Here is a 26,793-nt window from a genome sequence, read left to right on the forward strand (position 1 = left end):
TGCAACGTTGCACTCTGCTCTCTGTCTACTCTGTTTTCATGGAGCAGTAAAATCTTACATGTTAGTAGAACAACTGTTGACAAGAGCCCAACGAATCAAACTACACATTATATATTTTTATAAATGTTGGGTTTAGTCCCACATCGGTTGTGGGAGGAGGCAGAACACGATTTATAAGGGCGGGGCTGTCCCCTCCTAACAGGCTAGTCTTTTGGGGGGAGAGGGCCCAAGGTCTGTCATAAGTCGGTGTTGCTCTCCGGTTGGGCCTGGTTGACGCATGTGGGTCGGAAACGCTGTGATAGCGGACCCGGGATTGTGTAACAATAAATAATAAAAGCAGCGAACCTCTCCCCGATAAGTACTATATTCTGGGATGACAGGAGTAGTTTGTATTATTGGCTGGTACTAGTTTATTTTAAAACTGTGTGACAGGTTAATAATAGCCTGATTATTACTAATGCAGAACTACTTTTGGCTTCGTGCAGCTGCTTAGTGCTTTCGCCTCACACTCATGCTTTGCAAGCAAAGCAAATGTACCACGTTAGCTTTGTTTAATCGCTGATTAATTAACACTTGCTTACCAAGCTCATTCACATGACATGTCCTTTTGCCGGCCATCGTCTTGAAGACCGCAACATACCGGCCGCCGGTACTGGCAGGAGACAGGGCGGTGCGGGAGGTGCGAGTCGCCAGTTTATTCGACCCCGGCGGGAGTAAGTAAATTTAGGGAGACTTGAGGGGATATTAGGTGGTGGAGTAAAATTTTGTTGGCGGGTCCAAACCAGTCCGCGGATACATACCCTGTGTGTAACACGTTGCTGTAGGACCATCCCACTAGCTAGCTCAAATCATCATACGTATAATAATGCATGATGCGCACTAGCCCAAATAAAGCATGATGATTCTTTAAGAACGAAGCTTTAATATCGTCTTCCTTTTCTCGCCAAAAAAATAATAATAAAGCATGCATGATGATTCTTCAAGGTACCTTCCCGTGACTCAATCTCCTCGTTGAGTCCATACCAGCGGCCGGGTGCATGACTCATTGCTACCACCAGACAGACAGAGAACAAGAGTGTGCGTCCGATCCAGATCCTTTGCTCACTCACTCTCAATCTCAATCTCAAGCTGGCTGGCTGGCTGTCTTCTACACTCCCCGGCCAACCCCTGCTGCTGCTCTTCACCTCCGCCTTGCCGTCTCCCCGGCCGGCGACGCAGCTCGCCGTCTCACCACGCCCACGGCGGCTGCCGGATCTGAACCGAACCAGCCGCATCCGCGCAGCAGCAGGTCAGATCCCCCCTCTATCTATCCCATTGATAGGGCCGACTGTCGGATTCGTGAGATTTGAATTTGCTACGCTAGGATCAATTAGGGCCTTGACAAGTTTGGTTGGCCACACACATAGAAATACTACACAAGATTTTTCTTTCTTTATTAATTAAGCATTTTTATTACTGTATGGAGTATGTGCTTCGCATATAGTATAGTACAGTTGGTGTAAATGAAAATAAAGAAAACGATTCTGCTCTGCTTCTCCCTGTCTTTCTCTCTTGTGAATCAACATTACATTTCCCTTGTGATTGAAAATTCTCTCTTGATGCAGACGTCTGTCCAGGGGATGGCCGAGGCCGCCCTTGGTGCAGCGCAATGGGTGGTGGGGAAGGCGCTAGGCCCCGTCGCGGATGGCGTGCTGGAGGCTTGGGCGGCCACCAGGAACTTTGGTCCCAACGTCGAGGCCCTCAGGATGGAACTGCTGCTCGTGCAAGCAACGCTTGAAAATGCTGCCCGCAAGGAGATCAGCGGTCCGGCCATGGAGGAGCTGTTGCAGAGGCTGCGGGACTCGGCGCACAATGCCCAAGACTTGCTGGACGAGCTGGACTACTTCCGCATTCACGACGAGCTCCATGGCAGTACAATGCTGCCGACCAGCACGACAAGGGTGGCGTCCACGACCTCGCCCTCAATGCTCGCCACACGGCCAAAGCTGTTCGCAAACTGGTCAGCTGTTGCCCTTGGCAGCATGCTAAGCGCCGACAGAGGTCACCCGGCGGATCCTCCTCAGCACAAGACACCAATCAAGAAGTCAGCGGATGCATGCCCAAGCTGATTGGTAAACTCCTCCCTTGCTCATCTTCCCGGGATCCACATATTCGTCAGAAAGATTGTGGCAGTGTGCAAGAAATGCCAAAGTTTGAGTTTAATAGGGTCGATTTCTCTCGAAAGATGAAGGACATCATAGAGAAATTGCAGCTTGTGCGGAAGGATGTTAATGGCCTTTTGCAGAGTTGTGACCCTAGGAGTGTCTCAAACATTGCCCAGTGTCGTCCTATCACCAAGGGGCGAATTGATGAGCCAAAACTGTACGGGAGGGACCGTGTCATGGATAGCATCATACAGGACATCACCAATGGTCAATACTGTGACAAGGGTATAACTGTGCTTCCGGTTGTTGGTTCGGGGGGAATGGGGAAGACAACTCTCATACAACACATATATCACAACCAACAGGTGATGAAGCATTTTTCAGTCATGATTTGGATATGTGTGTCACTCCATTTTAATCTGGATAAGGTGCTAGAACAGATTAAAACATACACCCCTCGAGTTGAAAGTGAAAAAGAGTGTAGTACAACAGAAGAGTTGATTGAACAAAGATTGAAATCTAAAAGGTTCTTACTTGTATTGGATGATATATGGAAGATTAATAATGGGGATGACTGGGGAAAATTATTGTCGACACTCAGTAAATCAGAGGAAAAGGGTTCCATGATTTTGGTCACAACTCGGTTTCAAGCAATAGCACAGATGGTTGAAACACCTTGCCAGTCAATAAAGCTGAATCGTTTAGAATCTGGAGAGTTTAGAAAGTTATTCCTTGCATTTGTCTTTTGTGATGAGCAATATCCAAGGGATAAACAATTTTTGCTTGAGACTGGAGATAAGATAATGGAAAAACTAAAGGGCTCCCCTCTTGCGGCAAAAACGGTTGGTAGATTACTGAGTAAAGACCTTAGTTTGCGTCACTGGAAAAGGGTCCTAAAAAGTAAAGGATGGGAGAAGCAGATCGATGACAATGCAATTATGCCTGCCTTGAAGCTTAGCTATGACTTTCTTCCTTTCCATCTGCAACAATGTTTTGCCTATTCTGGATTGTTTCCTGAAGATTACAATTTCAGAAGTGACGAGCTGATCAGTCTATGGATTGGACTAGATATTTTGATACCCAATGGCCAAGACCAAATATTTGAAGACATAGGTCTGAGCAATTTAAATGAGTTAGTCATCCATGGATTTTTCAGAGAAGAGAAAACTTATTATGGTATGCGTTATGTTATGCATGACCTGCTGCATGATTTGGCATTGAAGGTTGCATCTCATGATTGTCTTAGTTTAAGTCTCCCTGGTGTTGGATCAGTAGAGATTCAGCCAACCACCCGTCACTTGTCAATAAGCACATATGGTTTAGGTAAATATGATGCAGTGTCTGGTAAAAACTGAAGAGTGAATTGGAAGAACTAAAGACAAGATTTAAAGTTGAAGAATTGCAAACATTGATGTTATTTGGACAAATGGATGAAGGCTTTGTCAAGATATTTGGTGATTTTATTGGGGAAGCAAATACTCTTCGTGTTCTTCATTTGCCTATCATGCTTTGGCCCATGGAGTCCATGTTACATAACTTTGCAGGACTTGTCCATCTACGATACCTATGTCTAGGGACAAAGGAGAGCGAGATGCTTTTACCACTTAGCATCTCTAAATTTTATCATTTAAGGATTCTAAATCTTGAGTTGTGGAATGGCAGCTATGATTTGCCCGAAGACATGAGTAACCTTGCCAAATTGTGCCATTTTTATGTCCCAAGTGACGATCAGCTTCATTCTGATATTTATAATGTGGGGAAACTTAAACTCTTAGAAGAGTTAAAGGTATTTCAAGTCAATAAAAAAAGTGAAGGGTTTGAATCAAAGCAACTAGAGCACTTGACCAAGCTAAGGGAGCTTGGCATCTACAAACTTGAGAAGATAGATACAGCAAAAGAAGCAGCTCAAGCAAAATTGATGGAGAAAAGATACTTGAGGAGGTTAACATTGAGCTGGGATACTAAGCGGTCTAGTGTTGAGCCTGGTGTGGAAGCAGCGGTTCTTGAGGGCCTTCAACCACATGGAGATCTTCAAGTGTTGTGCATTAGAGGGCACGGAGGTCGTTCTTGTCCAACATGGCTGGGTGATGAGTTCGCTGTTGAAGGTCTACGATCTCTTTATCTGGATGGTGTTTCTTGGGAAGTTTTCCCTTCTTTAGGGAAGGCATGGGATCTTCGTGAATTAAGGTTTGAGCATATTGACAGACTGAAGGAGTTTATCATAGAGAAAAGCTTTTGCGTGCTAACAAAGCTTAAACTCATTGGCCTAGGAAGTTTTGAAAAATGGGTTTACCCAGCTGAACAAGAGTCTTCCATTAGTGGAGAATTGTTGCCACCGGATGCTCATATGTTCCCTCTTTTGCAAGTTCTGATTATTAGAGAGTGCCCGAAACTGTTGGGGTTGCCTTTCTCAAACCACATTGTTTCCCCAGATTGGTTCCCCAAGCTACAAGAGCTTGAGGTACATGACTGTCCTGAATTCTTGCCAGTGATTCCCATATCCTGGATCAAAAGCCTGCGTTCTATCAAGATGAAATATGTAAAGATGCTAAAGGAGTTTGTGTACTCAAAATCGTCCGATGGAGTTGAATTGAAAATTATTGGATAGGGTGATCTGCATAGCTTAGACCAAGTGCTGGTTTTTGATAAAGAAACAAGTCTTGAGAAGCTGACACTTGAGAGGTGCCCACCTCTGGAGTTGAAGCACCTTCTGATGCTAACCTCGCTGAGGACATTGATTGTAGAAAATTCAGTTGGTCTAGTTGGACCACTAGGAAGAGGTCAGAGTGATGTGGAATGGCAGCTCCATGTTGAGTGTATCAAGATCGATGGCTTAACTGGTAATACTGGCGAGGAACTGACAGAGCTCCTTCCCCACCTCCCAAAGCTCTCCAAATTGGAAATACAGTATTGTAAAAACATAAAAAAGCTGGTAGTGGGGGTGGATGTGCAACAGACAACACAAGAAGCATCAGAGATGGGGGGAGGTGAAATAACATCAGCAGCAGCAGCAGCAGAGGAAGAGGATGATGGGGTGCTGCTCTTCCCACCTCATCTCTCTGACTCACTACGGAAGAGCTGGTCCTGGTGGACCCGCCAACTCTTGTTCCTGGAGAAGGATGGCTACAAGCCTTGCAATCTCTCCAGAGATTAACAATACAGTGGTCCCCAAAGTTTCTATCCACCTTCTCCTTTTCCTGTCACATTTTCCCTTCCTCCCTGCAGTTTCTGGTTCTTAGGGGGCATATGGAAGGCATGGAGACACTGGAGCCCCTCTCAAACCTCTCCTCTCTCACCAGATTAAAATTGCAAGGTTGTGGAGAGGATCTGAAATGTCAAGGCTTGTGGTCTCTCCTTACCACCAGAGGCCAGCTCAACGAATTAGAGGTCATGCACAGCCCTAGATTCTTTGCTGATTGGGATCCCAATCCCAGACGGGCTTTGGAAGATGCTGAGGGAGGTGAAGAGCAGCAGGCACAGCTTGTTTCATCCATACTGCGTGAGCTTAAAACAAATGACGTGGCAGGACTTCTTGCTGCACCCGTCTGCAGATTCCTCTCTTCCTCCCTCACCAAGCTGGAACTTTGTGGGGATTTGTGTGAAGGGATGGAGTGGTTCAGCAAGGAGCAAGAGGACGCCCTTCAACTCCTCTCCTCCCTCCAGGTACTAGAGTTTTGGAGTTTCAAGGACCTTCAACAACTCCCTACAGGGCTGCGTAACCTTACCAGCCTCAAGAGATTAGCAGTCAAGTTCTGTCCAGCCATCTCATCATTGCCCAACGATGCCCTCTCGGATTCACTGGAAAAGCTAGATATCTTCAGCTGCAGTGAGGAGCTGAAACAGCAGTGCAGGGGGTTAGTGGGAACCATCCCCAAAATCAAAATAGACAGCATTGACTACTGATCCAAGGTAACACAAACATATTTTTTGTGTGTGTTTTTTCCTAATAACATATAGTTTGTTCCCATCCACTATGCAGGACGATGCCTTGAAGTTCCCTTGTACATTCCTCTAGCCTTGTAGAGCTCTTCCCTTCCCATTCAAACACATGCATGACACAACGAAGGCCTTGTGGCTGTGGCCTTCCTTCCTCTACTTAAATCTGCTGTACTATATCTGATAAGACACCACGTGTGCTGATTGGCCCTGATCTTTCACCACACACTAATAACAACAATTTTTGGGAATTTTTGGTGGAGAAGTGTATGAACTAGGAGAGAAGTTGATCTATCTAGCAACCAGAAATTAGATCGAATAGATAACTTGGTTGAAGCAAAGTAGATGTTAGAGGAGAAGCAGAAAATAAGATGGGGATTAAGCACATGAGGCTGCACCCAAAATACCTTTCTGATTGAGATTTCTCAACAACATACTTCTGAACTGAACTATAACTGGGCTCCCTCTTGGTTCTTGGTTCTAATTTCAGGTGGAGCCATTACATGCAAAACCACAAAAAGAAAAAAAATCGACTTTTATTCCTGCCATATCAGATTCCCATTTTCTTCTCAACGGTAGTGAAACTATTTAAGATTTCTTCCTCAACGCCCCTTTTCTTTCCACAAATTGGTAAAATCGACATCATTATCAGCCAATGCCTTCTGCAAGTCTCTCTTCTTTTCTTCCAACAAAACCTGTGATCACCATTTGTTTTTGTTATCTGTGCAGGTGTTTGTTCGATCTTATAGGCTTCTTCATATTTTGGATTTAAATTTGGGTTGTTGTTATTCATCAAGACGTGGCAGCCTACTCCCCTATTTTGTGTGTCACGATCAAAATAGCAGCAGGACATCAGTATGGAATAAATGAGACTTCAGGTCAAGCTACTGATATTAAGGTGATTTTTTTCTTTTCATATACTGCTATGTTGTTGTCAGTATCAGTACCAGGTGTTCTTACATTTCTAATGTCTGTTGCCTTGCTGTTCAGGTGTTCTTATATTTGTTTTGTGGGCTTTCAAGCCACTTGTGTTTACATTTTGTCCAAAACTCATGAAGACTGAAGGTGTGCCTGGAAAATCTTCAGTTTTAGGGATCAAATGATCATCTGGCATAATTATGGAAAACAATGAATTGTCAGTGTTTTGCTGCTGATCATTTTTGCGGTTTTGCCATCCAGGTATACTTGCAACCGATAGGTTTGCGGTTTTTCAGTTCAGTCTACGCCCAAAAAATACCAGGTATTCTTGCATCTGTCATAACTGTTGTTGTTTAACAAAACTTAATGGTGTATAGGATCTTCAGAAGAATAACTGGCATACCATATCAGTGCACGTGTGGAGCCAGTTCAGATCATAAGCAGTAGTAGCAGTCTCAAGGTAATGCATTGCAGGTCATGTGCAATTTTGAAATTGTAAAATTCCCCTATGGCACTAAGGTGCATCATCGCGGCCTATATATAAATAACACTAGTTTATTACGTTGTTCCATCTCGGTATAACATTAATATGTAAATTACTTTTATTGACAGTGAATGAGGATGTTGATTGATGCTGGGAATTCATTGGCGCCCCCTACTGTTTACAAGCGGGACTTGCCTAACCAGTGATGGAACTGTAAATGCCTGCCCTCACATATTTCAGTCAGACATCATGTACTGTTGTGAGCTAATCTCAGTTATGATGTTGCTTATTTTGTAGATGAATCTCCTTGGAAGCAACAGATTGAGTTGGGAGAAAGGTGTGGTTCACTGAGGCAGTCCTCTGCCACTGCAACAGACACACAAGAATGGCGTTGTTCGGTGGATGCAGTTTCAACTGCTACTCGTGATGCCCCTCCTTCGGTTCTTCCTTGGATGCAGTCTACTTAAGATAATCCCATCTTAGACGGATTTTGGTACACCGTCATACTGTGCATGCTATACGATGGTTAGTGTTGTGCTCATTCAGTTCAGTACTTCAGTGTGTGTCAATATATTTTTACCCTGCCGACGGAACCAAGAACCATGCCAGGTACTTATACGTTTCTTTTGCTGCTGCTTTGCCAGCAGATATAACATGGAATGGAAGGTACCTGCCTCTGCCTGGAAGAAATATCTGAAGCCTGCCAGCCTTGTGATGGCACTCAGAACTTGTCTATTCACATTCATACCATGTGTGCGATGGTTAGTATTTCGGTCATTCAGTATTAGTGTAGTACAAAATATTCGGACCCTGACCGGCAGAACACATCTCCTTGTTAGGAACCAGGCTCCATCTTCTGACGAAATCACACTTCTCATGTTGTTAACTAAAGAAATCGACACCCAGCGATTGGCGCCAAATCGGGCGGGCTCATCGTCGACTGTCCGATCTCTATCCAACAGCAACTTACCGCCTTTCCCCGAGTGACGACACACACCACCCTGAAGAGTGTATCCAACAGTCTCTGAAGACTGGAGTTGTCGCCATTTGAATTATTACCTTTACTGTCTCCTTGTTCACCTGCTCTACATTAGTGTTAAAGTTGAGATTGCCTTTCACTAATTGTAATGCGTATAAAACCCCGGATCTATCTGTAAACCCTAGCCGCCATGTCCTGAAGAGCGTAAACGGTATCCTTAATTCGCTATATATTTCTCTCGCAATCATGCTCTGAATTCACGTAGCTACTTGGTGTGATCTGAGAGTGATTTTGGTTTTCTCAACTAGTTGGGTCTTGTCACTCCTTTGCTGCTGCTACTTGGTTACCTAACCTGCGTGTTGGTGAAATAAATGGGCAGCTTGTGTACGTTCTTCTCAGCAGAAGAATGAATGCTGCTCATCTCATCTGGCTTGCAGGCTTCAAATCCAGGCCTTAAGTTGTATTATGGAAATCCTATTCTGCGCGCCTGCTTGATGAAGCACGCGCTGTTGATCATGACTGAATTGAAGGAAGTGAAGTCCCAAGATATCATCACCGGAGACAGATGCTCGTTTTCTTCACCATGAAGTGCACATGATCTTGTGCTCCAGACTTGGTAGCAGCAGTGTCCGCCGATCACTTTTGGGGAAACGGTCAAGGTGGCAGGGCTCAGACCTTGAGCCAATGGGGGTATGGAATGAGTTCAGAAGTAGAACCATCCAATTCTAATCCAATTTGGCCATCATGCGTTCGATGCAATTGTTAAACTTGTGATGTTGATGTTGTACAGATTGAAGAGATGATATGGTGTTCACCTCATCTTAGACATGCTGTGTATGCTATCAATGTGATCATCTGATAAAACATTCCATCACATCCATATTTACGCCTCGAGTCATGAAATCTTTGACCACTCGCTCAGCATCACCAATGTGTGTTGTGAACCGTGCAGTAGTGCTCACTGTCATGCAGTACAGCTGATAAAATTCAGGCAGAGATGTGGCTTCACTGCCGGTGTGCTTCTCTGCTGCTCATTCAGGTTGGTCTGTTTTCTATGGTGTCAGTGCGCACACCATGTGTGTAAAATAAAGAAATAAAAATGGATTTGGGGGTTGTTCTCTTTGATTTTCCAGAGCGTTTTTGCTCGATCACAAAAGAAAAAGGAGCTTAATTAGTTTGAACGAAGCAAAGGTTGGCTGGAGATTTCTTTCTTTCTTTCTTTGCGTGCAGACCCAGAGTTTGGAATTTAGCCTGATGATGAAATATGAGTTGCTGCAGGGCCTGACTCTGACTGGCATCATCTCAGGAATGAATGAATGATACAGTACTACTCCCTCCGTTCCGAATTACTTGTCACAGGTATGAATGTATCTAGATGTATTTTAGTTCTAGATACATCCATTTCTGAGACGAGTAATTTGGAACGGAGGGAGTAGCTAGTATTGTGCACGGCTAGAGATGGGAGTGCTAGCCATGATGATGTGCAAGGGAAGAAACCTGCCTTTCCAACAAGTCCGGTTCTCATCTAAAAAAAATAAAAATAAATAACAAGTCCGGTTCAGAAAAATATTTGATGTCAATTTCAGAGCGGCGACTGCGGCTGCGGGCCGGCGGCCGTGATCCGCGACCGTCATGGGGCCGGCTGTGGTGGAGGAGGCTACTCTGTCTTGGGTCTGAATTTGGCGGTTCAGTTCTCTGAATTTGTGTCTTGGGTCTGAATTTGGCGGTTAAGTCCTCTGAAGACTACTCTGTCTTTGATCAAGAAGATGATTGATGTCCACCACATATTGGCAGTTTATATACTGAGGTCAACAAGACACGGAGGAAATAGCAGCAAGAGAGAGCAACCCTTCATTTTTCCTTTTGTAACTATTCACGTCTCTTTCTTTGCAAGTGGGTTGCAAATTCAAACCCACATCCCACCCAGGCCCGCAGAAGAAAAATATACACCCCAACCACATCCTTTGGATTTTCATTTCATTCTTCCTCTATGTTATCTGGGGGATGGCGCCCTTTTCACCTGGGAAGCTTCTAGAAGCTTTTCACTGTATTTTGTTTTACATTTTTTCCATATTTCCTCTCCTCTTTTTATTCTATTTTAAAAAATTAATAAGCATTTTTAAATTTCTTCAATAATTATCAAATTCTTATTTTTTTCAAATCCATGAAAAATAGTAAAATTCAAGATATTCTTTAAAAATAGGGAACATTTCTCACAATTCATGAATATTTTTCAATTGTGAATATTAACCCATGAGCCTTTTTTTAAATTCACAAGCATCTTTTTAAAATTTGTTAATGTTTTCTCATTTTGTGAAAAACAATTCAAATATACCAAAAACAACAAAACTGGTTTTTTTAGCCAGCGGTTGCTGTCTTTTTTGAAGCTAGCTAGTGACGTGAGAGGAGCAGGAGAGCTAGCGCTATTAGGCCGTGGCCCATCAAGCTAGTGACACGCAAGCGCTAGAGGCGGTAAATAGACACTCCCGAGTTCCCTATTTTTTTAAGGGTTATTGTGTCAAATTGTTCGACAAATACATAGGGGCGGCGTCATGTGCAAGGCCCCATAGGAGGAGAGGGGGAGTGATTTTCTTTTGAATCGATATTTTTTCCATAGGTTTCATAGCGGTTTGTCTGGTTGGGTGTTTTTGTTTCTGGTTTTTTTCACAGGTTTTCTTCCAGTTTTTTTTACTTTTCCTTTTTTTTCTCTTTCTTATTTCTGGAGTTTTAACTCTTTTTGAAAATGCTTAAATTTTTCTCAAAACTGTTCATGTTTTTTTAAAATCAGAATTTTAAAAAGTATTCATAAAAGTTATACTCCCTCTGATTCATACCATATTACTTGTCGCTACTTTAGTACGACAAGTAATATCAATCAGAGGGGGTATTTTTTTTTCCTGATTTGTTAAAAAAGATTGCATAATTTTTAAACATGTAAGCACATCTTTTAAAAGTATTCAAGTGTTATGTACAAAAAATTCCACATACTTTTCCTAAGTAATTTTCATGCAATTAAATAAGTGTTCGCATTTTTTTAAACACGGTTTTATGCTCAAAACAGAAAGGCCTAGTAAAAACAAAGTAAACCGTTCGGTACATAAACAATCGAAATGCCTTACTTCATTGATGGTCCTGTAACATAATGGCGGAGTGTGGGATACGTCTCCTAGTCCTAGGTGACAAGCATAGGAGCGTCAATGTAATGCTCTCTCCGTCAATTTGCTGCTGTTTGGCATGGGGAAGCCCCCGATTGTGTCGTTCCATTGCAATACAATGTAGCAAGATGACACTTGGGACCATACCGAACGGGCACAGTCAGTGGCGGCGCCAGCCTCATAAGTCTGTGGGGTCAATGGATTTTCTTTAGATATTTTTCTTCATGATGAACAGTAAATGAACAGTAATTCTAGGCTATTTTTCAAAAAAGCTATGGGGTCGGCTGACCCCACAGCTTCACATAGAATCGCCGTTGGGCACAGTAGCAACTCTGTTCGAGATGGCACTATAGCGGCTCGGGTTATTATAGTGGCTTATTTTTTTTTGGTTTATTTCATTCATTTTTTTCTACAAACGCACAACTTTTTTAAAAAAAATGAACATTTCTTAAAACGCTGACATTTTTTTCAAATTTTGGAATATTTTGTTGGAAAAAGTTGCAAATGCACTCGCCGCCTCTGCCGCTCCCCGTGCCCTGCCTGCACTGGCCGCACCTCTGCCGATGTCCTGCTGTCCTGCCACACGAGCGGCCTCTGCATCCTGTATGGGGCCGGAAGAGAGCAAGATGAACAAGGGAAGAGCGCCGCATTGCGTTTGAGTGCGTGCTTTGCGTCTGATCTTGAGAAAGCAATTTCACGTTAATTCATATGTGGTCACACCAAGATGTCGTATGCTCGCAGATACAAGGAAGTAATTCCTAGAGTTGCACAGCACGTGTATGATTACAATTACAAGTAGTATCAACCACGCTTCGTGCATGTGTGTTATACCGAAGCAAAATATGGCGCGGCCTATAATTTGAAACGGAGGAGGTGAGCCAGCCGTTGAGTAATCCTGTTATACTACTACATCGGATGACTAGCTAAGGATTCGTTTAAGAGAGATTTTTTTCATGAGCGCAGGTGCAGATGAGCTCGGGCTCAGATTCGAATTTTCGTTTAATCATCGAGAGCGGCGTTTCGGTGCCCGGGTGCATCTGCACCTGGTCAAAAAAAATTTGTAAATTTTTTAGAAAAATTCAAAAAAATTCAAAAAATATTAGGGTGGTAGAAAATTTGATGCGTGAGGTACGCTCCAATTTTCAAAACATTTGGACTTCTGTGCAGCTCTCAGCAAAAAAGACAAATCAGACCAGAACAGTATATGAACAGTACACATTTTTACAGACCTCCGATTTGTCTTTTTTGTTGAGAGCTGCACAGAAGTCCAAATGTTTTAAAAATTGGAGCGTACCTCACGCATCAAATTGTCTACCACCCTAATTTTTTTTGGAATTTTTTGAATTTTTCTAGTTTTTATTTTGATTTTTTTCGTGAGCGCAGGTGCAGATGAGCTCGGGCTCAGATTCGAATTTTCGTTTAATCATCTTTCTTCTTAAATGTAGCTCTGTCTCTCGCATTCCACATGGCCCACACAACAACAGTAGGCCCAACAGTAAAGAATTCCACGCCACTAGGACAAAAAAAATTGTTACATTGCTGTAACATACAAACCATCACAGTAAAATATACACAAACACATTCACATACAGACAGAAATTATGTACGAACTATATAATCTATGTGACCATCAAATATTAACTAAAAGAGAACTTATGTTGCAACACATAGTTTAAATTTGACCAAAAATATAGTAATATACTACAGAATTTTGTAAGAAAAACATTATAATTAATATTAGCCACATCAGTGTGTGGTCAACTACGATGGCTACATAATAGAAAATATACTCATTACAACTATATTGTGGTAAAATATGTTTAGAAGGTACAGAACTTTATTAGTATAAATATACTCATTGTAACAAAACCTTCTGAGTGCCTATGGCTAGCCAACAAGAACAATATCTTTTGATGTTTTAAGTGCATACATATATTTTATATCCTCTCAACCAAACATCATACATTGAAATTCTAATCCAAAGAAAAAGGAACTACCATAAAATTAAAATAATCACGTATTATTTGAAAATATATTCATTTAACTTAAAAATAGTAATGAATTATAATAATGGTTGCAGAATTTAAATACTGTTCAATTGACGATCTGCAATTTGTGCGCACACTACGCTCATATTTTTTATATATTTATTTCTCATTAAACAAATTTTTTTCTTGATAAACAAACATAAACTTTATTAAAACACTTGAGACAACATAAATTTGTTCTTAAAGGTTGAACAGTTTTATACACTACATGATTATTTTGTTAAAACTGTAAACATTTTTAAACACATATGACAATTTATTTCTATATTATAGGAAATTTTACAATTACTTTAATAGTTTTATCAAATATGTGAATTGTTAAGGTTTTCTAATTCATAATTTAATTACATGGATATTTCATAAGTGAATGAATATTTTTCAAATTAATATGAAACATTTTATTAATGTAATATATTTTATTTATATATATATAATATTTAAAATACACAATCATAATTTACATTTGCTTTACCAATTTCTTTTAGAAAATAACAAAGCAAAATGGGCCGCAATGGTAGTAGCCCGTTTGTGTATCCTAATAGAACATTCAAAGTCATTCGGCCGGTTGGCTATAGGCCCCGCTCGTAAGCCTGAGGTCCCAAGTTTTACTTCTTTCTGTTATTTATACTCTTTGGTTGACAGGTGGGACCCAACCTATGTCACACAGGCAACTATTAATAATTTGTACTGCTGGCTGACGGGTGGGACCCAATCATGTCAGCACCGCAGGCGTATAAGATCGGGATTTGCACCATATATGCACGTCTGAGCCAAGTTCTAGCACCCCACAAATTTTAGTACTAAAGTGATTTTTCTTGTCAAGTTAAAACACCAGTGATGTAATTTACTTTATTTTTTAAGTAGTAGAGGTACTCTAAAATTTAATGTTTCTAATCAATGATTGCGCATCTCACACGTAGTGGGATCGAAATTGACTTGAACTGCACATGCTCGTTTACCCAACTTTGATTGGAACAGGTGTGAAACATCAAAAGGGACCGAAGAAGACAAATGTACATCCAGAAGAAAATTGAGCGATAAAGATGAATAATAGGATTACTCAACACTGATCTATCACCAGCGTTGAGTATGATATGACACACTGATCTCTCTTAGCCAAAACGGTTTGATGGATGGATCACCAGAGCAGAAGCAACTCGTCGACGAGCCGCTCTCCTTCCGGGTTTCCATCGTGCCGCTGCATGAGCATACCGCCGAGGAGGCTGAGAATGGCGGCGGCCAGGCTGACGACCAGGATAAGGAGGAGCGTCAGCGGGAGGATCTTGAGGTCTTTGTCCTCGGGGTCGCCGATAGAGGCCAACAATGAAGAAGATGGCGATGGAGAAGAGCGCCACAAAGGTGCAGCCCACGAGGAAGATCACCGACGACCGGCTACGCTCGTCGGGCTCCGCCGCCAGCAGCTGCTGCTGTTCCAAGTCGGCCATCGATCACCAACGTTTACTTTTTTTGTTCTTCAAGGAAGGATCACCACGTATAGCTAGATGCCTTGCTAGGGTTTGGTTTATTCGATCAATCTGAAAGAGTAGGTACGTACGTAGAGTAGGTAGTAGTTACTCTAAAGGATTCCTTAGCTAGTCCGATCCGATCCGATGTAGTATAATAGGATTAGGACGCCGCTAACTATCACACGTGTGGCAGGAAGAGAGACGCACCACACATCTCTAATGCAAACAGATTGCCACGTCATCGCATGCATGCATGTAGGAATCTTTTTGGATTTTCAGTTTTTAAAATGTTTTATCTCTTAAATGAAAAATCCGATTGAAGATCCGTTTTCACCATTAAATTCCTCGCGATGAGATCTTCGAAACTAGATCTCATGTTGATATGTTTTGATGATTTTTTTTTGGATTAAAAGTTGCCATGTCTATTGCATATGAATTGCCATGATGTTTACACTGAAGTTGCCATGATATGTTTCAGCTATTTTCTTCTATATTTAAAAATAAATTTTGACATTTATAAAACGGGGAATTAAGAAACTAGACTTGCCATGAACCATAAACTAAAATTGCTATGATACATGCACGTAAAATTGCCATGGTTCATACAAAAAATAATTTTCATGATCAAAGTACTGGAGTTGCCATCATCAAAATACTAAAATTGCCATGATCTACAAACTAAAATTGCCACATGGCAGCTTTAGTTTAAGCCCTATGACAACTGCAGTGTAAACATCATGGCAACTTCTGGGCAAAAAAAAAAAATTTCGTCGAAACATATCAACATGGGGTCTAGTTTTGAAGATCTCGTCGAGACGGATTTAATGGTGAAAACGGATTTTTAGTTCGCTTTTTTATTTAGAAGATACAATATTTTTAAGCCGAAAACCAAAAAAATTTCTTCTGATGTCATCTATTCATACGTGGCAAAATGAACGGTGATAGAGGCGTGTGGGCGATGTGCAAACGCCCACACGTGTGGGTGTTAACATTTTCGTAGGATTACTCAACGCAACGGCTGGCGCACCTCCTCCGTTTCAAATTACAGGCCTCAATATTTTGCTTCGGTATAACACACATGCACGAAGCGTGCGACGGACCTGCTGTGCAACCCTGGGAATTGCTTCCTTAATCTGCAAAGAGATGATTTTGGTGTTAGCACATTATTGCTCAAGATCAGACACAAATAACGCACTCGAACGCAATGCGGCACTCTTCCCTTGTCTCGCGTGGCAGGACAGCAGGGCATTGCCAGAGCTGCGGCCAGTGTCCTGCTCCTTTAAAAAAAGTGGACATTGCCAGAGTATAAAGCCGTGTTTTAAAAAATGTGAACACTTATTTAATTGCGTGAAAATTATTTAGGAAAAGTGTGTGGATTTTTTTATACATAATGCTTGAATATTTTTAAAAGACGTGTGTACATTTTAAAAACTATGCAATCCTTTTAGAAAATCAGAAAACAAATACTCCCTACGATCCATATTACTTGCCGTTACTTTAGTAAAGTTGTACTAAAGCAATGAAAAGTAATATGGATGTGAGGGAGCATAACTTCTATGAATAAATTTTTTAAATCATGATTTTAAGAAAAAAAATACATTTTTTGGAAAATGTTAGACAATTTTCAAAAGGGTTAAAACTCAAAGAAATAAGAAAATAAAAAATAAAAAAATAGGAAAAGGTATAAAAGAATATAACTGGAAGAACACCTGCGGAAACAAACAGAAATAAAAACACAAACCAGGGAAACCGCTATGAAACCTATGAAAAAAAATCGATTAGAAAGAAAATCACTCGTCCTCTTGTCCTATTGGGGCCTGGCACATGACGCCGCCCCTGTGTATTTGCCGAACAATTTGACACAATAACCTTCAAACAGGGAATACCTATTTAGCGCCTTTAGCGCTCGCGTGTCGCTAGCATGATGGGCCACGGCTAGCAGCGCTAGCTCACCTGCTCCTCTCACATCGCTAGCTAGCTTAAAGAAGCAGCAGCCGCTGCCTAGCTGGTTTTTTGGAAGAAAAAAAAAGCTGGTTTTTGGAAGATTTGGAAATTTTTGCAAAATCATAAAACTATCACATGTTTTTAAAAGACGATTTCTATTTTTAAAATATTAGTTAATTTACAAAGAATGGTCATGGTTTAATATTCGCAATTTTTAAAAATATTCATGAGTTCTGAGAAATGTCCACTATTTGGAAGAAACGTCGTGAATTTTTAAAAAATATTTATTTGTACGAAAAATTATTGAAATTTTTTAAAATGTGCAGAAAAATTAAAATGCTCATTAATTTTGTAAAAATAAAATAAAAACTATTGAAGCGTTCATTCAGTTAGCATGATGTGTTCATTGTGGTCAACTGGCACGCAGGCATGCGCAGTTTTGTCCGTGTGTTGAAGAACCTGCATTTTTACGCAAAGCTTCTTCATCTCCAGATTACCCAGGCCAGGTGTTCGCTCTAGTGGAGTGAATATTGTTGATCATGTAAAGTCGCCGAGTCTCTCTGATCATCAAAGATAAACTGAAGCGCCAAATTCAGATCCAAGACACAAAGAAAGCCCTTGCCTCCTCCACATCTGTACACTGACTGACAAAGCTTCTGTCCCTTGGCAATGGCATACACCACACAATACACCCCCCATGGTGGGTGGCCACCCGCAGCAGCAGTTGCCGCATCAAGCTTTTCTGAACCGGAGTTGTTGCAAAGGAAGGCAGGTTTCTGTCCTTGCACATCATCAAGGCTAGCATTCCCAGCCTAGCCGTGCACAATACTACTACTGGATCATTCATTCATTCATTCATTCCTGAGATGATGCCAGTCTACTACTGCAGCAACTCATATTTCATCATCACGCTAAGTCTACTGCAGCCAACCTTTGTATCGTTCAAACTAATTAATTAATAAGCTCTGTTTTCTTGTGGTCATCGATCGAGCAGCAACGCTCGTGGAAATCAAAGAGAACAGCCCCCAAATCCATTTTTAATTCTTCATTTTACACACATGGTGTGCACACTGACACCATAGAAACACACCAACATGAATGACCAGCAGAGAAGCCACATCTCTACCTGAATTTTATCAGCTGTACTGCATGACAGTGAGCAGTACTTTTTCGATGAGCAGTACTGCTCGGTTCACAACACACATTGGTGATGCTCAGCGATTGGTCAAAGATTTCGCGACTCGAGGCGTAGATATGGATGTGCAACGATAGCATGTCTAAGATGTGCCGACCATCAAGCATCTTCTCCTTTTTCTGAATGTACACTTGAAAAAATAGAAAGTTCAGTTTGCACAACAACACGGGTTTAACAGTTGCATGAAGGCCCGATGGCTAAATTGGACTGGAAATTGAATGGTTTCCATAGCCCATTGACTCAAGGTCTGAGCCCTGCCACCTTGATCATTTCCCCAAAAGTCTTCGACGGATACTGCTGCCACCAAGTCTGGAGCACAAGATCATGTGCAGTTCAGGGCGAAGAAAACAAGCATCTTGAGCTGCTCAATGGCGCGACGTGCAGTAAATGGTGCTCCTCTCCTCTCTGTCTCCGGTGATGATATCTTGGGACTTCACTGCCTTCGATTCAGTGACAGCGCGTGCTTCAGCAAGCAGGCACGCAGAATAGGATTTCCGGAATACTGTACAACTTAAGGCCTGAACTTGAAGCCTGCAAGCCAGATGAGATGAGCCGATAGCATTCTTTCTTCTACTGAGAAGAACACAAGCTGGCCATTTGTTTCACCAACACGCAGGTACCCAAGTAGCAGCAGCAAAGGAGTGGCTACAACTCCAGTCTTCAGAGACGTTGGATGCACTCTTCAGGGTGGTCTGTGTCGTAACTCTGGACGGAGCAGTAAGTTGCTATTGGATAGAGATCGGACAGTTGACGATGAGCCCGCCCGATTTGGCGCCAATCGCTGGGTGTCGATTTCTTCAGTTAAGAACATGAGAAGTGTGATTTCTTCAGAATATGCAGCCTCGTTCCTGACAAGGAGATGTGTTCTGCCGGTAAGGGTCTGAATATTTTCTACTATACTAATACTGAGTGACCGAAATACTAACCATCGCACACACGGTATGAATGTGAATAGACAAGTTCTGAGTGCCAGCACAAGGCTGACAGGCTTCAGATATTTCTTCCAGGCAGAGGCAGGTACCTTCCATTCCATGTTATATCTGCTGGCAAAGCAGCAGCAGAAGAAACGTGTAAGGACCTGGCATGGTTCTTGGTTCCGCCGGCAGGGTAAAAATATATTGAGACACACTGAACTGAATGAGCACAACACTAACCATCCTATAGCATGCACAGTATGAAGGTGTACCAAAATCCATCTAAGATGGACTATCTTAAGTAGACTGCATCCACCGAACAGCGCCATTCTTGTGTGTCTGTTGCAGTGGCAGAAGACTGCCTCAGTGAACCACACCTTTCCCCTAGCCCAATCTGCTGCTTCCAAGGAGATTCATCTACAAAATAAGCAACATCATAACTGAGATTAGCTAACAACAATACATGATGTCTGACAGTTCCATCACTGGTTAGGCAAGTTCCGCATGTAAACAGTTGGGGCACCAAGTAAATTCCCAGAATTAATCAACATCCTGATTCAGTGCTAATAAAGGTAATTTACATATTAATGTTGTACCGAGATGGAACAACATAATAAACTAGTGTTATTTATATATAGGCTGCGATCATGCACCTTAGTGCCATATTGAAGTTTTACAATTTCAAAATTGTACATGACCTGTAATGCATTATTACCTTGAGACTGCTACTACTGCCTATGATCTGAACTAGCTCCACACGTGCACTGATATTGTATGCCTATTATTCTTCTGAAGATCCTATATGCCATTAAATTTCGTTAAACAACAACAGTTATGACAGATGCAAGAATACCTGGTATTAGTAGAACGTAGACTGAATTGAAAAACTGCAACCTATCAGCTGCAAGTATACCTGGATGGCAAAACTGCAAACATGATCGGCAGCAAAACACTGACAATTCGTTGTTTTCCATAATTATGCCAAGATGATTATTTGATCCCTAAAACTGAACATTTTCCAGGCACACCTTCAGTCTTCACAAGTTTTGGACAAAATGTAAAGGCAAGTGGCTTGAAAGCCCACCAAACAAACATAAGAACACCTGAACAGCAAGCCAACAGAAATTAGAACACCTGGTACTAACAGCAACATAGCAGTATATGAAAAGAAAAAATCACCTTAATATCAGTAGCTTGACCCGAAGTCTTACGGCTGTTTTGATCGTGACACACAAAATAGGGGAGTAGACTTCCACGTCTTGATGAATAACAATAACCCAAATATAAATGCAACATATGAAGAAGCCTATAAGATCGAACAAACACCTGCACAGATAACAAAAACAAACGGTGATCACAGGTTTTGTTGGAAGAAAAGAAGATAGACTTGCAGAAGGCATTGGCTGATATTGATGTCGATTTTATCAATTGCTGGAAAGAAAAGGGGCGTCGAGAAACAAATCTTAAATGGTTTCACTACCATTGAGAAGAAAATGGAAATCTGATATGGCAGGAGTAAAAGTGGATTTTTTTTGCAGTGAGTATAAGTTGAGGTGTATATAACTGATATTGGTGTGGATACCCCTAATGAAGGTTCCTGCAGCTAATTTGCATGTAATGGCTCCGCCTGAAATTAGAACCAAGAGGGAGGGAGCCCAGTTATAGTTCAGTTCAGAAATATGTTGTTCCTGCTTTGCATCAAAGAAAGGTGCTGATTAGTCTCAATCAGAAAGGTATTTGGGGTGCACCCTCATGTGCTTAATCGGTTAATCCCCATCTTATTTTCTGCCTCCTTTGCTTCCACCAAATTATCTATTTTATCTAATTTCTGATTGCTAGATAGATCAACTTATCCTAGTTCATACACTTGTCCACCAAAAATCCCCAAATATTGTTGTTGTTAGTGTGTAGTGAAAGATCAGGGCAAATCAGCACATGTTATGGCTTATCAGACATAGTACAGCAGGAGAAAGTTGCAGTTCAGATGTACTTACCAGATTTAAGTACAGGGATTCGGTTCATGTACTTAAGGCTAGAAGAATGTACAAGGGAACTCCAAGGCATTGTCCTGCACGGTGGATGGGAACAAACACAGAGTTATTAAGCAGGATTGCAGGAAAAGGACAAAGTGGAAAAACACAAGAAAGTATGTTTGTGTTACCTTGGATCACTCGTCTATTATACTGATAATTGGGATGGTTCCCTCTAACCCCCTGCACTTCTCGTTTAGCTCCTCGCTGCATCCACCGACATCTAGCATTCTCAGTGAATCCGGGAGGGCATCGTTGGGCAACGACGAGACGGCTGGACAATGGTAGACTCTGAATATCTTGAGGCTGGTAAGGTTACGCAGCCCTGCAGGGAGTTGTTCAAGATTGACGAATTTCGTAAACTCTAGTTCCTGGAGGGAGGAGAGGAGTTGAAGGGAGTCCTCTTGCTCCTTGCTGAAGCGCACTATCAATTCAAACTTACTCCCAATAAGTTCCAGATTGGTGAGGGAGGAAGAGAGGAATCTGCAGATGGGTGCGGCAAGAAGTCCTGCTATGTCATCCGTGCAGAGCTTCTCTAGTGATGAAACAAGTTGTGTCTGCTGCTCTTCACCTCCTTCAATGTCCCCCAAAGCCCGTCTGGAATTGGGATCCCAACCAGCAAAGAATCTAGGGCTTCCCTTGACTTTTAACCAGCGAAGATCCCCGATGGTAAGGAGAGACTGCAAGCCCTGACATTTCAGATCTTTTCCGCAACCATTCAATTCTAATCTGGTAAGAGAGGAGAGGTTTGAGAGGGGCTCCAGTGTCCCCATGCCTTTCACACCCTTAAGGTCCAGGAGCTGCAGGGAGGACGGGAAAAATGAGAAGGTGGATAGAAACCTAGGGGAACTATTTATTATTAATCTCTGGAGGGATCGCAAGGCTTGGAGCCTCCCTCCTCTAGGAACACGAGTTGGTGGGTCCACCAGGACCAGCTTTCGGCAGTTAAAGATAAACAAGTCCCGTAGTGAGTCACAAAGATGAGCTGGGAAGAGCAGCACCCCATCATCCTCTTCCTCTTGCTGTTCCGTGAATTCATCTTCCTCATCCTCTTCCTCCGCTGATGTTGTTATTTCATCTTCCTCTTGCTGTTCCGTGAATTCATCTTCGTCGTCCTCTTCCACTGCTAATGTTGTTATTTCATCTTCCTCTTGTTGTTCCGTGAATTCATCTTCCTCATCCTCTTCCTCCGTTGCTGCTGTTATTTCATCTTCCTCTTGCTGTTCCGTGAATTCATCTTCGTCGTCCTCTTCCACTGCTAATGTTGTTATTTCATCTTCCTCTTGCTGTTCCGTGAATTCATCTTCCTCATCCTCTTCCTCTGATGCTGCTGTTATTTCACCTCCCCCCATCTTTGATGCTTCTGATGTTGTTATGTCATCTTCCTCATCATGTTCCTCTGCTGCTGCTGTTATTTCACCTCCCCCCACCTCTGATGCTTCTGATGTTGTTTGTTGCACATCCACCACCACTACCAGCTTTTTTATGTTTTGACAATCCGATATTGTCAACTTGGAGAGCTTTGGGAAGTGGGGGAGGAGCTCTGTCAACTCCTTCCCACTATTACCACTTAAGTCCTTGATCCAGATATCCTCAACAGGGAGCTGCCATTCCGCATCACCCTCGCCTCCTAGTCGTCCAACCAGACCTTCTGAATGTTTTACAATTAATTTCTTCAACGAGGTTAGCATCAGAAGGTGCTTCAACTCCAAAGGTGGGCACATCTCCAGTGTCAGATTCTCAAAATCTGTTTCTTCATCAAAATCTAGCACTTCGACTAAGCTACGCAGATCATCCTTTCCAACAATTTCCAATTCTCCTCCATCTGATGATTTTGAGTACTCAAGCTTCTGTAGTAGCTTTACCCGCAGTATCAGGACATGACGCAGGCTTTCAATCCAAGACATGGGGATCACCGACAAGAATTTTGGACAGTCACATATCTCAAGCTCTTGCAGTTTGGGGAACCAATCTGGGGAAACAATGTGGTTTGAAAAAGGGAACCCCAACAGTTTCGGGCAATGCCTAATAATCAGCACTTGCAAAAGTGGGAACATATGAGCATCCGGTGGCAACAAGTCCCTAACCAGGGAAGATTCTTGTTCAGCAGGGAAACCCCATTTTTCAAAACTTCCTAGCCACTTGAGTTCGAGCTTTCTTAGCTTGCAAAAACTTTTCTCCAGGATAAACTCCTTCAGTCCAGCAATATCCTCCAACCTCAGCTCACGAAGATCCAATGCCTTCCCTAAAGAAGGGAAAACTTCCCAGGAAACACCATCAAGCGAAAGAGATTGTAGAGCTTCAACAGCGAACTCATCACCCAGCCATGTTGGACAAGAAGGGCCTCCATGCCCTCTAATGCACAACATTTCAAGATCTTCAGGTGGTTGAAGGCTCTCAAGAACCGCTGCTTCCACACCAGGCTCAACGCTAGATCGCTCACTATCCCAGCACAATGTTAACCTCCTCAAGTATTTTTTCTCCATCAGTTTTGCTTGAGCTGCTGCTTCTTCTGTAGGTATTTTCTCAAGGTTGTAGATGCCAAGCTCCCTTAGCTTGGTCAAATGCTCTAGTTGCTTTGGTCCAAACCCTTCTTCCCTTTTATTGACTCGAAATACCTTTAACTCTTCTAAGAGTTGGAGTTTTCCGACACTACAAATATCAGAATGAAGCTCAAAATAACATGGGGTATAAAAATGGCACAATTTGGCAAGGTTGCTCATGTCTTTGGGCAAATCACAACTGCCATCCCACAACTCAAGATCTAGAATCCTTAAATGATATAATCTGGAGATGTTAAGTGGTAGATGCATCTGCCGCTCATATGTCCCTAGAGATAGGTATCGTAGGTGGACTAGTCCTGAAAAGTTATGTAACATGGACTCCACATGACAAAGCATTCTGGGAAAATGAAGAACACGAAGAGCGTTCCCTTCCCCCAAAAAATCACCAAATATCTTGACGAAACCTTCATCAATTTTTCCAAATAACATCAGTGTTTGCAAATGTTCAACCTTCAATATTGGCTTCAGTTTTTCCAATTCACTATTTAATTTTTCACCAGACACTGCATCATATACATCCAAGTTCTCTGTGCTTATAGACAAGTGTCGAGTTGTTGGCTGAATTTTTACTGATCCAACATTAGGGAGACGTAAACTAAGACAATCATGCAATGCAACCTTCAATGCCAACTCATGCAGTAAATCATGCATGACATACCGTGGATCACCATTAGTTTCCTCTTCTCTGAAAAACCCATGGACGACTAAATCATTTAAATTTCTCATACCATCTTCAAAGGTTGGGTTTTGACCACAAGGTGTCAAAATATCTAGTCCGACCCACAGGCTGATGAGCTCACGGCTTCTGAAATGGTAATCTTCAGGAAACAATGCAGAATAGACAAAACACCGTTGCAGATTGAAAGGGAGAAAGTCATAGCTAAGCTTCAAGGCAGACATAATTCCATTGTTAACGGTCTCCCATTCTTTACTGTTTAGGACCCTTCTCCAATGACCCATACTAGGGTCTGTCCTCAATAATCTACCAACGGTCTTTGCTGCAAGAGGGGAGCCCTTCAGTTTTTCCATTATCTTATCTCCAATGTGAAGCAAATGACGTTTATCCTCTGGGTATTGCTCAGCATCAAAGACATATATTAGGAATAACTTCCTAAACTCTCCAGGTTCTAAACCGTCCAGTTCTTTTGGCTCTTCAGTTTTCTTAACTTGATTTGCTATTTTTTTATGCCGAGTTGTGACTAGAATCATGGAACCATTTTCTTGTGAATTGCCGAGTATCAATAATAGTTTTTTCCAGTCATCCACATCAGTAAACTGCCATATATCATCCAATACAAGTAAGAACCTTTTGCGTTTTAATCTGTGTTCAATCAATTCTTCTGGTCTAATACACTCCTCTTCACCTTCCACTTTAGGAGTATACTTTTTAATCTGTTCTAGCACCTTGTCCAGGTTGAAACTGAATGACACACATATCCAAATCCTGACCAGAAAATGATTCTGCACTTGTTGGTTGTTATATATGTGTTGTATCAGAGTTGTCTTCCCCATTCCCCCCGGACCAATAACAGGAAGCACAGTTAGACCCTTGTCACAGTATTGACCCTCAATGATATCATGTATGATGCTATTCATGACACAGTCCCTCCCATATAGTTTTGGCTCTGCACTCTGAGGTGTGGTGGTGGGACGATGTTGCGCAATGTCTGGGACAGTTCTAGGGCCACAACCCAGCAGAATCTCATTAACATCCTTACGCACAGGGTGCATTTTCTCTACAATGTCCTTCATCCTTTGGGCGAAATCAACCCTATTAAACATCAAGATTTGGTGCTTCTTGCGTCTGCTGACCTCCTCATCAGCCTGATTGGCATTTGGCTCCGAGGAGGAATCGTCACGTAACCTCTTCCTACCACGTGGCCAAACAAAAGAGTTGGCACTTTGTGTTGCATCTTGTTGTCGGGGATCACCAGCATTGGCGCCAAACCAGTACGCTGGCAAAGATGGCAGATGTTTGCCAACAGCTTTGACGACGTGATAAGCATTGAGGACAAGGCCATGGATGCCACTCCTGCCATGCTCGTCAGCAGCATCATGCGTGCCGTGGAGCTCATCATGGATGCGGAAGTAGTCCAGCTCGTCCAACAAGTCCTCGGCATTGTGTGCCGAGTCCCACAGCATCTGCAGCAGCTCCTCCATGGCCGTACCGCAGATCTCCTTGCCGGTAGCATTTTCGAGCGTCGCCTGCACGAGCAACAGTTCCATCCTGAGGGCCTCGATGCTGGGACCAAAGTTCCTGGTGGCCGCCCAAGCCTCCAGCACGCCATCTGCAACGGGGGCTAGCGCCTTACCCACCACCCATTGAGCCGCGCTGAGGGCGGCGTCCGCCATCGGATCCCCTGGTCGGATGCAGGGATGGACGACGTGAGGCACCTGCATCCAGGAATCAAAAGGAATCCGTTCGTAAGTAGGCTGCTGTAAGCTGCAAATGAAAGGAGACGAGTGTGCGTGTATAGTATTAGTACGTGCCTTTGGCCAGGGAATGGTACCTGTTGGGACTTGTTCGATCACAAGAGAAATGAAATTAAGGCATCAGGCCAGAGAATTTCCAATCACAATTCACAAATGAGAGGGAGAAACGGAAACAGAGTAGAATAATTTTCTTTTCTTTATTTTTACACAGGAATTATGGGAAGCAGAGCACACAATAAAGCTTAAAAATACTTGTGTGTTTTAGATGTCAAGCATTGATCCTGGAGCATTCAAATCTCACGAATCCAACAGTCGGCCCTAAGCCCGTAACAATGAGAGAGAGAGAGAGAGAGAGAGAGAGAGAGAGGTCTGACCTGTTGCTGTGCGGCGGCGGTGCGACTGGTTAGATCCGGGAGCCGCTGTGGCCGTGGTGAGAGAGGGAGCTGAGTCGCCGGGGAGGAGGTGGAAGGAGCTGGGCTGGGGAGTAGGTGATGGCGGAGGTGAAGAGCAGGTGGTGCGGAGATCAGGGCAGGGCAGATGATGATTTTTTGGCACTGCCAGCCTATCATGGTACCAACACATC

General features: G+C 42.6%; 1 long non-coding RNA gene and 2 pseudogenes across 1 annotated transcript; 2 read left to right on the forward strand and 1 right to left on the reverse strand.

Moving 5' to 3' along the window:
* The first annotated feature begins 1,003 nt into the window (after window positions 1–1,003).
* On the forward strand, window positions 1,004–9,204 carry LOC119352643. The gene is made up of 8 exons (XR_005170208.1): window positions 1,004–1,288; window positions 6,810–6,978; window positions 7,071–7,259; window positions 7,376–7,458; window positions 7,611–7,695; window positions 7,780–8,007; window positions 8,127–8,243; window positions 8,322–9,204. It is a non-coding gene; the product is annotated as an uncharacterized LOC119352643 (long non-coding RNA).
* Window positions 1,474–6,259, forward strand: LOC119352642 (annotated as a pseudogene).
* A 9,125-nt stretch (window positions 9,205–18,329) lies between the features above and the next one.
* Window positions 18,330–26,578, reverse strand: LOC119352644 (annotated as a pseudogene).
* Between the last annotated feature and the right edge of the window lie 215 nt (window positions 26,579–26,793).

The sequence above is a fragment of the Triticum dicoccoides genome, chromosome 2A (assembly GCF_002162155.2).
Source record: "Triticum dicoccoides isolate Atlit2015 ecotype Zavitan chromosome 2A, WEW_v2.0, whole genome shotgun sequence".
Taxonomy (NCBI): domain Eukaryota; kingdom Viridiplantae; phylum Streptophyta; class Magnoliopsida; order Poales; family Poaceae; genus Triticum; species Triticum dicoccoides.